Source organism: Bos indicus, chromosome 8, assembly GCF_029378745.1.
Source record: "Bos indicus isolate NIAB-ARS_2022 breed Sahiwal x Tharparkar chromosome 8, NIAB-ARS_B.indTharparkar_mat_pri_1.0, whole genome shotgun sequence".
In the NCBI taxonomy this organism is placed as follows: Eukaryota; Metazoa; Chordata; class Mammalia; order Artiodactyla; family Bovidae; genus Bos; species Bos indicus.
This window is the reverse complement of record NC_091767.1, coordinates 67,567,358-67,584,049: the sequence shown is the minus strand read 5'-3', so window position 1 is coordinate 67,584,049 and position 16,692 is coordinate 67,567,358.

Below are 16,692 nucleotides of genomic sequence, written 5' to 3'. Positions count from 1 at the left end.
GTCTTTGCCATACATTGACATGAATCAGCCATGGGTGTACACGTGTTCCCCATCCTGAACCCCCCTCCCACCTCCCTCGCCATCCCATCTCTCAGGGTCATCCCAGTGCACCAGCCCTGAGCACCCTGTCTCATGCATCGAACCTGGACTGGCAATCTATTTCACATATGATAATAGACATGTTTCAATGCTATTCTCTCAAATCATCCCACCATCGCCTCCTCCCATAGAGTCCAAAAGTCTGTTCTTTACATCTTTGTCTCTTTTGCTGTCTCGCATATAGGGTCATCGTTACCATCTTTCTAAATTCCATATATATGCATTAATATACTGTATTAGTGTTTTTTTTCTTACTTACTTCACTCTGTATAATAGGCTCCAGTTTCATCCACCTCATTAGAACTGATTCAAATGCATTCTTTTTAATAGCTGAGTAATATTCTACTGTGTATATGTACCACAGCTTTCTTATCCACTCATCTGCCGATGGACATCTAGGTTTCTCCCATGTCCTGGCTATTTATATACTGCATTTTCTTTATCCATCCCCCTGTCGATGGACATTCATCATCAGAGGGTTTTGGGCTGTGGAAAGGACATAGGAGACAAATGGGGAGTTGGAGGATGGACCCTTTCTGGGATATTAGAAGATAAACTAACAGACATGTGGCCAAACCCCTGCGAGTGCCTGGAATTAGCCTCTGTGAGAGACAGAGTGAGCCTATAATTCATCAACCCAACCCTCAGTGTGAAGGACAGCTTCATCCAGCAGATCATTGGGTTCCAGGTACCCTGCTGACCACTAACTTTCTTGTCCTATATCACAGCTCCAAAGCAGAGCCCCATCTATGACCTACTGTCCATGGCCTCAGAGCTATCCAAGATAAGAACAGCAGACTCTTTAAAGCCCACTTGAAAAAGCAGGCATAAAAGATATTCTCACTTAGCACCAGTTTGTTCCAATAGATCTGAAGGGTATAAGTGAAGCCAAAACCACAGAGATCTATTGAGACCTTGAGGACCCATAATATATGTAACATGCATATACATTTTATTAATATTTGAAATGATATGAAAGAGTGGGAGATACCACTGCATCTAGGGATGGTCACAGGGTGGAGGGGCCAAACAGAGGTCAGTCACAAAAAAATTCCTTTGACTCTTATAATAAGCAAAACATTAATGAACAGCCCAGCCAAGGGCTTCAGAAGAAAAGAGTTTTGCACATGAGTTTAATAAAAGTGTGATCATTTAGGAAAAAAGAGCTAATGAGATAATAATGCCCACATAAATTGAAAAACAGGAGTCCAACCAGAGTAACTGAATCCAATGCTCATGATTCCTGGCTTCGTCTTCATCAGTCTTGTCTTTTGGTAATGAACCTGTAATGTTTTTTACTCTTATGATTCCAAGTTATTCATGTTAGGCCTATCCTTTCTACCTTGAGCAAGTAGAATAGTAGCCCATAATGTTAGAGCAAAGAACCTTATGAATAATATATACTGCCTTCTCCTAATACCATCAGAGGATGCTAAGAATCCCAGAGATAAATGACTCATTCAAGATTGCACAGCTGATGGCAGATCTGAACTGGAGTCCATGATGAGGATCTTTCCCCTCTATCTTCCTATTTACCCAAGTTATTGCTAGAGTTTCCTACTTTCCCTCTACTTATCTATTTACCCAAGTTATTGCTGTACTTTCCTGAATGTATTGTACTTGTCTCTCTCTCTCCCATCTTTCTCTCTCTCTCCCTCTCCCTCCCATCCCGCCCCCCTCCCTGAATCCTGACATTCAGATGAATATAATTCCACTGGACAGGTTCCCAATTGACAGCTTAAACTGGTCAGCCCCAGTAATTCATGTATCTACAACACTGCAAATGCACAAACCAGACACGTGGTAAAGGGCCCCAGATTTTAATTATATCTTATTTCACAGCTGCAGTCAATTCCTGCTACAGCTTAATAACCAGGTTGCATGAGCCATGAACACTTTTTGTTGTTAATTTTGCTCAGGAAAATTGAGTTTTTACTATCATTTTGGTAGAGATGTTTATCATAACAATTATGATAAAGTGATGAGGCTTGAAAACATCTGCAGGAATGAACTTGGAGACAGAAGGATGTCAGTTAGTCTGGTTGTGAGGGAAATCTGCTGTGCGAAATGTAGATTATGGCTCTGTCTCCTGCTGAGAACGACAGGATGAATAAGGGGGCCCAGGCTTTTCCCCACCCCCTCCTGGGATGCCAAGGAATACTGTAAGCCCTCAGTGCCATGGACTGACTCCATTGTAGTCAGTACCCACCCTCTGCTATGGCTTTAGAGAGATTTGTAATAAAGGGGCAAAAAGGTCAGGCTAGTTATAGAGATGAGAAAAAAAAAACCTTTAAAAAGCACCACTGTACAGATGAGAAAGGGCTTCCCAGGTGTCTCAGTGTTAAAGAATCTGCCTGCCAATGCAGGAGACGTGGGTTTAATACCTGGGTCTGGAAGATCCCCTGGAGTAGGAAATGGCAACCCACTCCAGTATTCTTGTCTGGAGAATCCCATGGGTAGAGGAGCCTGGTAAGCTATAGTTCATAAGGTCGCAAAGAGGCAGGCGCAACTTGGGGACTAAACAACAACAACAGATGAGAAACTGACACCAGAGGAGGGAGGAGCGGCTTTCCCAAGATTATGCAGCTAGTAAACGATAACTGAGCCGTCTGGTCAAGTGCCTGAGCGCGCTCTTCCTCCGCCTAAAGTAAATCCAACCAGAGCTTGCATAAGAGAATGAGTGGCCTGGGAACCCTGGGAAGAGGCCAGATCCTGGTCACTCTCATAGGTCAGATCCAGGATCGATGCACAAACTAAAATGAATATGTCACCATCTGTGATGTCATTTGGGAATCAGGGAATAGTATGTTTCAGAGATGCAGGTCATTGAGGTTGAAGAAGAAGAGGAATGTCAAAGGAATCCAGGATGTCCCCAACCTAGAACAATGAGAAAGTGAAAAATAAATGCAAATAAACCAAATCCCACAGTTGTTCCCAGCAGCTTCTTCATAGAGAAAGGACTGGACATCAGCATATTTTACTACTGATGCTGTTGAAGAGATTCATAAGAAGGAGACCTGCTTCTGTCCTCCTGGAGGGTATCTGAAGGTTCTCTCTAGACATTATTTAGTGCTACACAGTCATGCTTAGGACTGAACTACTGGATCAGATTTCCTTGATTCTTAGACACTATTAAGCTTAGGTTTCCCTGGTGCCTCAGACGGTAAAGAATCTACCTGCAATGCAGGAGACATAGGTTCGACCCCTGGGTCAGGAAGATCCCCTGGAGAAGGGAATGGCAATCCACTCCGGTATTCTTGCCTGAAGAATTCCATGGACAGAGGAGCCTGGTGGACTACAGTCCTTGGGGTTGTAAAGAGTCAGGCATGACTGAATGACTAACTTTTTCACTTTAGACACTATTCATTGGTAAGATGTATCATCAATTTAATAAGAGCTTTTGGGGAAGAAAACAAGCACTACAATAAATGTGCACATCTATCATGAGACACATGCCTATTTCAGAAATGCAAAACCGAGTTTTAACCAACAGAGCCAACAATGTACAGCAGTGATCCCCAACCTTTTTGGCACCAGGGACTGGTTTCATAGAAGACAATTTCTCCACAGACAGGCGGGTGGGCGAGCTGGGGGATGGTTTCGGGATGATTCAAGAACATTACATTTACTGTACTAATGATAATCTATATTTGCAGCCACTCCCCAGCGCTAGCATCACTGCCTCAGCTCCACCTCAGATCATCAGGCATTAGATTCTTAAAAGGAGCAAGCAACCCAGATCCCTGGCATAGGTAGTACACAGTAGGGTTCCGCTCCTATGAGAATCTAATGCTGCCACTATCTGACAAGAGACTGAGCTCAGGCGGTAATGTGAGGGATGGAGAGCAGCTGTAAATACAGATGAGGCTTCACCACCACCAGTCTGTGGCCCAGGGGTTGGGGATCCTTGATATACAGAATATAGAAGCCATATGCCTTTTTGTATATGTATGGCAGAGTCTCTTCACTGTTCACCTGGAACTATTACAGCATTGTTTGTTAATCAGCTATACCCCAACACAAAATAAAAAGTTTAAACTGAGATTAAAAAACAAAAAGTCACATGTCTTTGAATGGAATAGCTTACCAGGAGATGAAGTGGGATGAAAGGAAAACTGATTCCAGGAAGACTGTGGAAATAGTATAGATAAAATAACAAAAGAAGACACCTGTGGGAATCTATTTGGTAGCAGTGGAGGGAAAAAAAGGAATAAATGGGTTTATTCATTTTCTATCCCTGTGTAGCAAATGACCACAAACTTAACAGCTTAACACAGCACATATTCATTATCTCACAGTTCTGCAAGTCAGAAGTCTAGACAGAATTTAGCTGGGTTTTCTGCTCAGATTACCACAAGGGTGAAATCAAAGTGTCAGCTAGGGCTGAGGTCTCGCCTGAGACTTAAGGTCTTCTTTCAGGATGACTTAGTTGTTTACAGAATTCATTTCCTTGCGGCTATAAAACTCAGGGAGATAGTGTCTTCAAGGCCAGTAGTAGTCCTCCCATTCCAGACTCCTATGATGGAATATTAGATAAGCTAACATAATCACAGTAATGGCTATTGCATCATAATCACAATTCCTGTGAGTGAAAGTGAAAGTGTTAGCTGCTCAATCGTATCCAACATTTTGCTACTATGGACTGTAACATACCAGGCTCCTCCGTCCATGGGATTCTCCAGGCCGGAATATTGGAGTAAGTTGCCATGCCCTTCTCCAGGTGATCTTCCTGACCCAATGATAGAATCCAGGTTTCTTGCATTGCAGGTGGATTCTTTGCCATCTGAGCTATCAGGGAATTCCTACCCACACTCGAAGAAAGATCACACATGGCTCATGTACCAGACCTTAGGGGTCATCTCATAACTCTGCAGACCCCAGTGGGAGGGTTATAAGGAATAAAGAATCAACAGACATTTTCTGGTTAAATCAGAGGAGTGCAACATGGGCCTTAATAATTAGAATACCTTACAGACATATAGGGTCATTAATATTCTAAAGCCATTTCATGAATATAAGATCTTTTGTTCCTCAAAGTAATCTTATGAAACAGGTTGAAAAGATATCAATATTTCCACTTCACAAAAAGAAAAACTGAGGTCCAGGCAAGTGAAGTCATTCTCCTAAGTTCACATGGTACATCACTGGCTCAGCTAAAGCAAGATTGTAATGCCAGTTTCCTTCCCAAAAGTGAGAAATGATTTTTCCTATACCCATCTTTATTCACTGTTGCTGATTCTATTGAAAGTTACTTCTACTCATGAAGGCTTTCTTTTATTTTGGGCAACCCTAGTCTAAAGGATAGATTGTATAAGAAGCTAAATGATGCAAGCCTGCTGCTGCAGCTAAGTCACTTAAGTTGTGTCCAACTCTGTGTTACCCCATAGATGGCAGCCCACCAGGCTCCCCCGTCCCTGGGATTCTCCAGGCCAGAACACTGGAGTGGGTTGCCATTTCCTTCTCCAATGCATGAAAGTGAAAAGCGAAAGTGAAGTTGCTCAGTCGTATCCGACTCTTAGCGACCCCATAGACTGCAGCCTACCAGGCTCCTCCATCCATGGGATTTTCCAGGCAAGAGTACATAAAACTAATTTATACTTACCTGAAGGTTACAAATTATATTTTGAAAAATTTGTTTGTAGTTGTTGGTATTTGAAGGTGAGCCAGAAAGGGAAGCCTAGATTTTGTGCGATCTTTACAGTTGGGGGGGGGGCGGTTTATTTGCTCACATAATCAGAAAACAGAAACTTGCGGCTCTTTGCCTGTGAAGAAGAAAATTGTAGTTCCTAAAATTTTATCCTGAATCACATTAGGTGGACCATAAATTAATCTGTGGTGAAATGAAACTACAGGAGCACTGTTTTTCCTTTTTTAATATTTTTGCAGTATATGTTTTTCTTCCGTGTATTTTATTGTCTTCTGTGGAACAAAATTCTTAATGAACGTAACTTCTTTCTCTGTATAGATAACCTAAAATGGCATCTTCATTTAAATTTAGGTTTTCTGCAAATGACATATTTTTAATTAAATCTCAATATTTAAGTTTGTTATTTTAAACTAAATTGTTTATACATATTGCTATTAGCTGTTTATAAATTTTTTTAAAAAATCAAGTAATCTACCACTTTGTTTAAATGTTTAGAAATTACACGTTTGACTTTCTTGACAGCATTAGTCTGTTTTGACATTAGTAAACCCATAAGTCTTTCTCAATAAGTGTGATGTGGGTCCTGAGCTTGGTAGACAGCATTTCTGAGTGGCATTACTATGAAAATTGAAAGTGGAGTCACCAGATTCTTAAAATTTTAAGATTACTGATATAAGTTGTTGTAGTTAATCAGACCCTTTCTTGGCAAACATGCCTCAGTCTTTCTAAATGAAGAGTTAGTAAACCACATAGTTTTATTACACTTTAACTGAATATCTTCTAGCTTAAAGGTGAATACAAATTAACATAATTTTAATATGGCTTGTGATCGAATTAATAATATAGTTTTTCATATAAGTTTCATAAAAATGGAGGATGAATGGTAGCATCTTGAAAAAAATAAAAAAACCTTTTATAAAGATACAGAATTGTAGATCAACTTTCACTTTAAAAATACCCGGAAAGGAAGTAATGTATACTCTTGTTGATATTGATAATTTTATATAATTAGCTGTCAAATTCATTTGGTAAGATTTATAAAAATGTGTGAATGAATAAATCATGTAATTTTGTCCTCTGGTTGTTAATTTTTTTCATGAACATATATTTGATAATGTGAGAGCATGTTAACTGAGCCATAAAAGATACAGAATTCTAATTAGCAGTGTTGTAGGAAAGAGATCATATAAACACACTGTGTATCTTTCATGTTGAATAAGGGTAATACCGTGACTCAGCAGCATGGACTCTTAGCATACACTTTGTACAGTTGGTTGAGTTATTGTATTATTCTGAGGTCAGTTATAATTTTCCTTATTTGGACGCTCATAGTTGAGGTAAAACTTTTAAAATGGTATGACATGAGTCATATAAGTTTTGTCAAATGACACTTTGTATTAGAACTTTTACACGCTTATCTTAACTCATCCTTTACCAACGGTGTTCCTATGACTTCTGGTCATAGGAGGTCTGAAGAAGTTGCCAGGACCAAACGTATTTGGGAAAGCCTCAGGCAATGGCACCCCACTCCAGTACTCTTGCCTGGAAAATCCCATGGACGGAGGAGCCTGGTAGGCTGCAGTTCATGGTGTCACGAATTGTCGGACACGACTGAGCGACTTCACTTTCACTTTTCACTTTCATGCATTGGAAAAGGAAATGGCAACCCACTCCAGTGTTCTTGCCTGGAGAATCCCAGGGACAACAGAGCCTGGTGGGCTGCCGTCTCTGGGGTCGCACAGAGTCAGACATGACTGAAGCGACTTAGCAGCAGTCTAAGCAGGGTTGGATCAGTCCAAGGGTGGTTGGATCACAGAGATCTTACCCTTGGGAGTTCACAAGAGGGACTAGGGCACTAACCAAAGTGGTTAAGCTCCAGATTTTCTTTTTGCTTTCATGCTGGAAAGCACGATTCCCTTTCTGCATTAAGAGTTTCTGGCTTGGTGATACATAGCAAAAGCTTATCTCCAAACACCAGCTTTAGACAGCAAGTGCAAAGAGCATGACTTGACTTGAAAGATGTTATGACAACACTGATGAGTTCACAACCCTAATATACTCTTGATAGAATTACTGTTACCATTTCCAATAGAGAGAGCCTCATTTGAGGACTTAGTGGATGATTTATGGACCACTAACTTCCTTAAGCTTTCTAGGATGCACAGAGTGGTCCAGCTGGAAGAAATCAATTGACAGACAAAAAAGAAAAAAAAAGTCACTCATGCTTGGTGTCTGGACATTCACACACACAGGCACACGTGCATGGGTCCCTGTCAAGATCCTTGCGTATTGACTTGCATGCTGAGTAATGAGTTACTGAAAGAAGCTTGCCCTCTGTACCTTGTACAGCCGTCTGAGATCCAAACTGCAACCACTTTATCAACTCATTAAGTGTATATCACTTAAAGGAGCATGTAATGAAAGAGATTCAGACTGCATTAACTGCAGAATCTCTGTAGTGATCAAAACACATCATTAAAGACATGAAGGACAAAAGGAAGAAGATGAAAGCATTCACCTTTTCTCCTCTTTGGCTTCCTGCTGCTCTGGACTGAGAAATGGGAGGAAGAGACTTTATTTTCCTGGGTCTAAATTTGCCCACCTTTAAAACAGAAGGATATAATATGGGGAGGTACAAAATGAGATTTGGAATAAGGCTGATATATTCTACTGTGTGCTAATACTGAGAACTCAAGAAAATTATCTCATCTCTCAGAACCTCAGTTTCCTCAACTATAATATGTTTTTAAAACTTCTTTAATCATGGTATATGATAATTATGTTAATATAATAAAATATAAGTACAGTATATGGCATACGACATAGATGTTCGTTTCTCCTTTTCACCCTCTGCATCCTTTACAAGTATTGGGGGGTCATCTCTCTTCTCCCTCATGTCTTTTAAGATTCTATAATCATCAGTCTTTCTTTCAACAGTTAAGTCACTTGAAGTATTAAAGCATCATGAAAAATGTTGCCTTAGCATTCTGACAGCCTGGATGTAGCACCCTTACATTCTCTCACTTTACACCCCCTCTCTTGGAATTAACTAAGAAAAAATAAAAATGCGTATGTACTTATTTTCCAGCATCAAGATCATTTGCTCCTCTGGGGAAGTTCTTTTCACTTTCTGGTGAAGCCCTCAGACATCTCTTCCCACTGCTGTTGTGTGCTGAGCAGGAGTAAACGGCACGCTGTCACACAGAATCAAGGCAATGGCTTCTACAAGGATGAGCATTTAGCAACTTAAATACACACATCTAAGCTGGCTATTGAGGATGATCATGAATGCTCTGAGGTATGTTAGCAAGGCATAGTCAAATTGTTCTTCCCAGCCTGAGGAACCAGAATGGAAAAGAAAAACATGCAGACAGTCAAGGGTGCTGAAAAGGGATGAGATTAAATAAAAGAGAATTAGCATGCCTATGAGCGATTTACTACCAGCTATGCAGAAGAACTGCGACGGCAGAAGCTCTAAGGATGCTCTTAGGGGCATCAAAGACATTTTCAGGGATCTGGTGGCCCTGACTCGTGGTACACTCTCCCCATTCCCAAACTGCCCACGACACTACAGTTACATAGAAAGTTGTTATAATGGTGCTTCTCTTTTCATTTTGTCTTCAGTTTAAAGACCCACACACAGTTCACTTATCTACAACAACTACCACAAGTAAAACATTCTGCTTACTAGATCCAAATATCCTGGTTTAACTTGTAAACCAAATTCCTCAGGTTCAAAATGCATCAATTATCGACTTTCTTATCATATAAAACCTTCCTATAAAAGATGCATTCTTGGGCTTAAAGAGTAACATGTATAGTAGTAGTCATTACCGTCCTAGCATGATTTGTTTAGCAGATCACTTCCCAGTGTCAAGTAGTCAAGAACGGGACCTGTGTGTTCAGGATGACACAGAGCATGTTCTATATTAAATGGGTTCTATATGAAATGGGCAGCCCTGAAAAATTAGTCTGGAGCAAAAGTTCAGCTATCTGCAAACAGGCCCAGATCCACCACTTTTAAGGGGACAGGGTGCTGAAAACCCAGCACCCAGCTCTCTACAGGAGAAGCAGCACTATACATGGGGCAAAAGAGGAAGTTCTGGTGCCCCAAAGCGGATCCCTTTATTCATGATTTGTCCTAGGGCTGCCTGCCCCACTGCTGTTCAAGGTTCTGAAGTCTTTTTTGTTGTTTTCATCCAGACTCCTCTTTTTTTTCTCTCCCTCTCCTTCTATTCTACCTGTTGCATATAACTTAACATTTAATGGCCACTCACAAAATGGATGATGCTGTATACTGCATTGTTAACTCACTCACCAATGAATAAATGCACTGAATCCAAAAACATCTAGTCTGCATGCTTGGTAGACTCACATGTCACTGCCAGGGCCTGAATTCAGCAATTCAGCATTTCCTTCATCCTTTTAGCCACTCTCCATTCATCCATTTAATATTTATTAAGCTTCCAGTATTAAGTGAAATGCATGCAAAGGAGTGGATGGGTCTTACCTCTGGCTCTATAACAGAGTCATGGAACAGTAGAAACATCATCTCAGGACTTTCTTCCACACAGAGTTGGGAGGAATATGGAGAGAAACCAGGGACCCAAATCACACTGGAATAATTCTAAATCAATTCAGTGAGTTGTTTTTTTTTTTTTCAGTGAGTTTTAAAAGCCATGTTTAAATACTTAAAGTTTAACTATGTTAAAAAGACAAAACATCTTCCTGGGGTGAGGGGGGCAGCGGGAGGAACACAATATAGGAAGTTAAAAGACAAGTAACAAACCAGGAAACATAACTGAAGCAGCACATTAAAAGGATACATAAACAACACAACAGAAATGAGGATAAAGTCTTTACAAAAGACATCTTCAACTCTGAAGCATGCTCAACCTTTCACATAAATGAAAGATAAATGTTTAAATTACACTGTTACTGTTTTTACCTATCAGATTGGTAAAAATCCAGAATTTTTTACAATATTAGGATGGCAAAGCTATATCTCATATGATGTTGAAGGAGGGTAAATTACAAGCTCTACAGAGGGTAATTTGGCATTATCTATTAATTTCACAAATGCGAAAGGTCCTTGACCCAGAAACCCAATTCTAGGAATTTATCTTATAGATAGTCTCACACGCATATGAAATGATATATGTATATGATTATTCACTGAAGCATTTTTACTGGTGGAAAACGATTGGAAATAAAATTAACATCCATCAATGGGAATTTAATAAAGTATAATACATTCATGCCATAGAATGTTATGCTGGTACAAAAAGAAAGAAAGCTCTCTATACTGATATACAATAATCTCTACCAATAATCTCTAAAATATCTTTTAAGTGAAATAACATGTAAATAATAGTTCAGAAAGAATGTAGCATAAGGTAAGAGAGATTATTTATATGTATTTGCTTATAATGCATGCTCAGTTTCTTCAGTGTGTTTGACTCTTTGTGACTCCACGGACCATAGCCTGCCAGGTTCCTCTGCCCATTGAATTTTGCTGGCGAAAATACTGGGGTGAGTTGCCATGCCCTCCTCTAGGGAATTACCCAACTCAGGGATGAAACCCACATCTCCTGCAAATCCTTCATTGCAGGTGGATTCTTCACCACTGAGCCAAACACACACTGTATTTCTGCAGGGATATGAAGTTGACAACACTGGTTGCCTCTGGGGAGGAATACTAGGGGACTAAAAGTTAGAAATGTGGGGGGAAAACGTCCCTTTGTGAACTTTTAAGCTTTTTGATATTTGAGACATACATGTAAATGTATTGCCTATTTTTAAAAAGTAGATAATTTTTAAAAATCAAAGCTATCTTAGCAAGGTGATTGTCATTCCCTATGACTTCAGTATTATCTCTCTCTCATTCAAATCTTCTTGCTTTTAGCATTTGCACTACCCATCTATTGCCTTAATGATAAGCTTTTCTACTAAGTGCTATACTATGCTACTTAAATGTATATAATATCAATAAATGGTGTTATGAAATTTAGTGCTTTTATGTTTCCATGTTTTTTTTTTTTTACATGAGTATATCTTGTCTTCTCTTCTGAGATTTTTTTTTTAAGCTTTCTCCCTGAGTAGCATACGTAAAAGGAATAAAATGTCACAAAAATTATTGAGTGCCTTCCTTGTGCCCAAGGCTGTTATGATGTCTAATTTAATCTCATAACATTCCTAGAGCTGAACAGTACCTACTTCTTATTATCCAGATGATAAATTGGGGAAACAGAGAGGATAAACGGTTTCCCAACGGTAACTCAGCTAACAAGTGGCAGAGCTAAGACCTGATGTTATTTTTCTCGCCTTGCTCACCGCTGCCTCCTTGCGCAATAGAAAAGTAATGGTTTTGCAGTTTCGATCTTGGATTATTTCCTTGACCTATTAAAGCTTCAGCTTTCACAATTGTAAGACCAGTTTTCATATCTATTTTGCGGGACTGAATGGAGAATTAACATAAATGCGAGTCGCACCGCACTTGGCTGATAATGATAAGTGTTGGTTTCTGCTATTTCTTGTGTGCCAGTCCCTAGAAGACAGCTCAAAACTACAAGCTAACTCTTTTTTTTTTTTTTTCTGAATCAAAGCAATTGGAATAATAGTTCTGTGGTAAGGGAAACATCCCAGAGGAGGCCTGCCAAAAGTAATCTCAAGATGTGCTACAGCACGCACCTCCTGGGATAGAAAGAACCATTTTATTATGGCTCCTAGATGTCCTGTTCCCCTCATGGTTTATGAGCTAGGATCCCGTAAAGGGATCTGTCAAAACTGACTTCATAGTTTTTCATCCAGGTTGGCCACAAGCCAGTTTATTAAGCCAAAGGCAGAGACTCATTGTGCCAGCTAAAAGTGTACTGCTTCCATCCAGAAATGGGCAAAGGGAAGTAATGTTTGAAATATAAATCCACTCTGGCCCACCGCTTCCACAAAGATGGCAAGCGGGTGACAAGGGACACTGACAGAGCACCTGTCATTTCACGTAATTGGCCGAAGGACTTCATTGTTTCATGATGCAAATGAAAGTTCATTAATGGGCAGTTAAAAAAAAAAAAAGAGTGGAGGGTGGGGAGAATGCATAACAGAAGACAGCTTAATGCTTTCCAGGGAGATTGGCACATCCGAGCTTTGCTCTAATATGCAGTTGGCTAATTTCACTGAGGTATTGAATGAATGATAGATGGGGATAGTTAACAGGCACCATGACAGCAATAATGAAGATACTCCTTGCCAGCAGAAGACCTCTGCTCCCACTTCCTATTAAATGACTTCTCATACCGCTGAATACCTGCTTGTCAAAAGTACCTGTTTCCTATTGCCTCATGGCTCAGGATGAGATACTGTCACTTCAGTGGACTGTCTGGCTCTCTACTACCTATCTCCCCATGCCCCCCTCCTTCTCTTCTATTAATATGATTTACCTAGGAAAGTGCAAAGCTAGGAAATTGAGCTACAAGGAAAATTGAACTTAAGAGCAGCACTGCAATTTCTACCCGGTTTGATGCTTTTCATTGCTTCTAAGTGGCTAGTAGTTTTCGCTGTTTTCAGGGCACTGCCGTGTCAGGACAGACAGCCTTTTTGTTTAATTGACTGTCATTATGGTGCTGTGTTTATGCTTCAAAAAGATCAAGTGAGATCTATAAGGCCTGTGTACGTTTTCCCAGAGACAAAGATCAAGAGCAATAAGGGAACAGGGCAGTGGCAGGGTACTGCGATGGAGAGGGGATGGCAGGCGGTTTTGCTAGAATTTCAGGGCTTCTGGAAATTGATTAGCAATCAATTAGACAGATTGATTAGTAGGGAGGTGAATGGCTTTCCTAATGACTTGGAAGGCAAGCCAAGAAGAATTCATAAAATTTAAACATACCATGAATTTGGAATTGGTTTAAATATTGTTCTGAGACCAGATCTAGTTGGTTGAGTGTGTTTGTTAATCTCACTACCATTTTAATTTTGTCCCCTTTCTCAAACACGCGAGAAGAGTCCCATGATTTGACCTAAATAGCAAAAAACAAACAAACAATATTTGCATAGGGCCTTAGCACATTATACTGAATAAAGAATCCTTTTATTATAAGAAGTAGCTGGAAATGGCAGGTTGCTGTATGACAAGGAGATTAAAGGTATATTTTAGACTTTTTCAAGCATAAATAACTGAAGAAAGCTCAAAATAAGAAGAAAGAAATGACCAAATGGATTAATAGTGATATGGCCTTCCATTTGCGAAACACAAAGTTCAATGTTGACTTAAATCTGGGTGAAATAGAGTTTGAAGGCCAATGTTCATATCTCAGCAGACTTCTTTGATAATATAGAAAAGAATACTAAAAGTCAAAGATAAAGAGGAGGAATCCCCAGTTTTCTGTTCTCCACTCCCACAACCTGGTTGAAGTATAAACACATCCACAAAATCCACACTGTTCATAGAGTGTCTGTGATGGGCCAAGCGTTCGAATCACTAATTGGAAACCACAAGAAAACTTTGGGAGCTGGGTGTTAGTACCCTACTTGGCTCTTAAGCATCCTAGAGTGACAAGGTAACATACCGAGTGCTTCCCAGGTGGTGCCAGTGGTAAAAAAAAAAAAAAAAAAAACTGCCTGTAAGAGATGTAGGTTTGATCCCTGGGTTGGGAAGTTCCCCTGGAGAAGGGCATGACAACCCACTCCTGTATTCTTGCCTGGAGAATCCCATGAACAGAGGAGTCTGGTGGGCTACAGTCCATAGGGTCACACAAGAGTCGGACATGACTGAAGCAACTTATCACGCATGCAAGGTGAAGTACTTAAGGTCACCCAGCAAATGGATGGTTCAGCTTGTAACTGAATCCAGCTCTATCTCCAAAATTTCTCCATAGCACATCACACTGCCACACACAGAGCAGTGCCATTATGTCTCAGAAGGCCCAGATTCTCTCCAAGATTATTCTACTACTTAACCTTCAAGAATCCTTGACAAAATAGCTTACTCATACTCTAGGCAGAACACTCACAGTGAGATTGCCCTCCCTCTCATGGCCACCATTCATGTGATCTGGGGTTTCTCTTCCAAAATCTATTCTCTCCAGCCAGTCTCTCTCCATCTTCTTGCTGTGCCACTTCCAGCTTAATACAGTTAATAAAATTTGCAGGCGTTTTCTCAGTGTGAAAACCCCAGTGTAGATAAGGTTTGTTGTTGTTGGTCAATCACTAAGTTGTGTCCAACTCTTTGTGACCCCATGGACTGCAGCATGCCCAGCTTTCTCATCCTTTACTCTCTCCCAGAGTTTGCTCAAACTCATGTCCATTGAGTCAGTGATGCTATCCAACCATCTCATCCTCTGCTACCCCCTTCTCCTTTTGCCTTCAATCTTTCCCAGTATCATGTCTTTTCCAATGAGTCAGCTCTTCACATCAGGTGGCCAAGGTATTGGAGGTTAAGTTTGCAAAGGTCAATTTCCCCAGTTATTGGGACACAGGCCAGGATGGGGTGATGGTTCTTATGCTCACTTACAGAAATGTTTGGTTCATTAACATGTTCAGCTGATCACACAGCTTTGCAGTTCACCTTCTGATCATGAGTCCCTCATTTGACAGGACTCATGCAGAGCCCCATGGGAAGATTGCTGATGATGCAAAAGTAGGGGAAAACCTGTAAGCCAAGGTCTTTCCTTGTAAAGGGCTTGTGTGTACATGCTCAGTCACTTCATTAGTGTCCAACTCTTTGCAACCCTATGGACTGGAGCCCACCAGGCTCCTTTGTCCATGGTATTCTCCAGGCAAGAATACTGGAGTGGGTTACGATGCCCTCCTCCAGGGGATCTTCCCAATCCAGGGATCAAACTGGCATCTCCTGGATCTCTTGCATTGCAGATAGATTCTTTACCACTAAGCCACCAGGGAAGTCCTATAAAGAGCTTACTATTTGAAATTATTCTCTCAGGTCCTAGGTCTTTCCTTCAGGTCCCTTGTCAAAATCACTCTCTTCAGAGATGTAGCAGAACTTCACATCTCCTGGTCCTCTTTGCTCTTTGTTTCCTGCTTTGGACAAACAAAAGGTGGTGTGGAGAAAAGATTACACATGCATTAGCCAAGCAATCTGGGATAAGTTATTTAACCCCTGCAAGCCTCTTCTTTAAAATAAAGAAAACAACATAGTACCACCTAAGGAGTTTATTATGAGGATCAAATGGCATAAACACGTAGCACTTGATACATAGAGACCATGAAATAGGGCCATTTGGCTCATTTCTATGACTGCTATCCTTAACCAAAAAAGCTCTTCTTTTCTCCGCGTCCCCACCCCTGCCCCCACTTTACTCCTCTCTTGCTTCTCTGAAGTCTCCCATCTTCTTTATAACTTCATGTACCTCATCTCACACCCCCACTCCAGCAGCAACCCACCCGCCCCACCAGGATACCTAATCTCTCCAGCTGGGACAGCAAATTCTCCCACCCCACCTCTCTAAGGTATTATCTCCAGGGCTATTGTCACTTCTCAATACCCACATTAGCATAAGTGTTATTATCTCTAAAATCCAATTAATTTCAATTACTGTGGCCCCAGACAGATTGCCAGTGCTCTCAATTCATGGAAGATTCTGAGGAAGTCGGGGTTGGCTCTCACTCTTCAATTTTACAGGACTGTGAGGACCAGGGCAAACAGATAGATGGCCTGATATAGACCACCCAAAACCCCATTTGCTCAATCAGTCTAACTTTCTCAAGGTATAAGCTCATTCTAGAGCGAAGACTCACATTATTGCCTGGCTTGAACTGGTTTCTGCTTAGACATGGTTATAGACTGCAAACCAATTGGGCAAAAAACTAGCAACAAATGAGCAGTAAAGAGAGATTCTAGGTGATGATCTAGAAGCATGTACAGGCTACAGAAGGAATAGTCAAGAACTGACTAAATATGCACATGTCTTTAAGATCTTAAAACTGCAATGTTA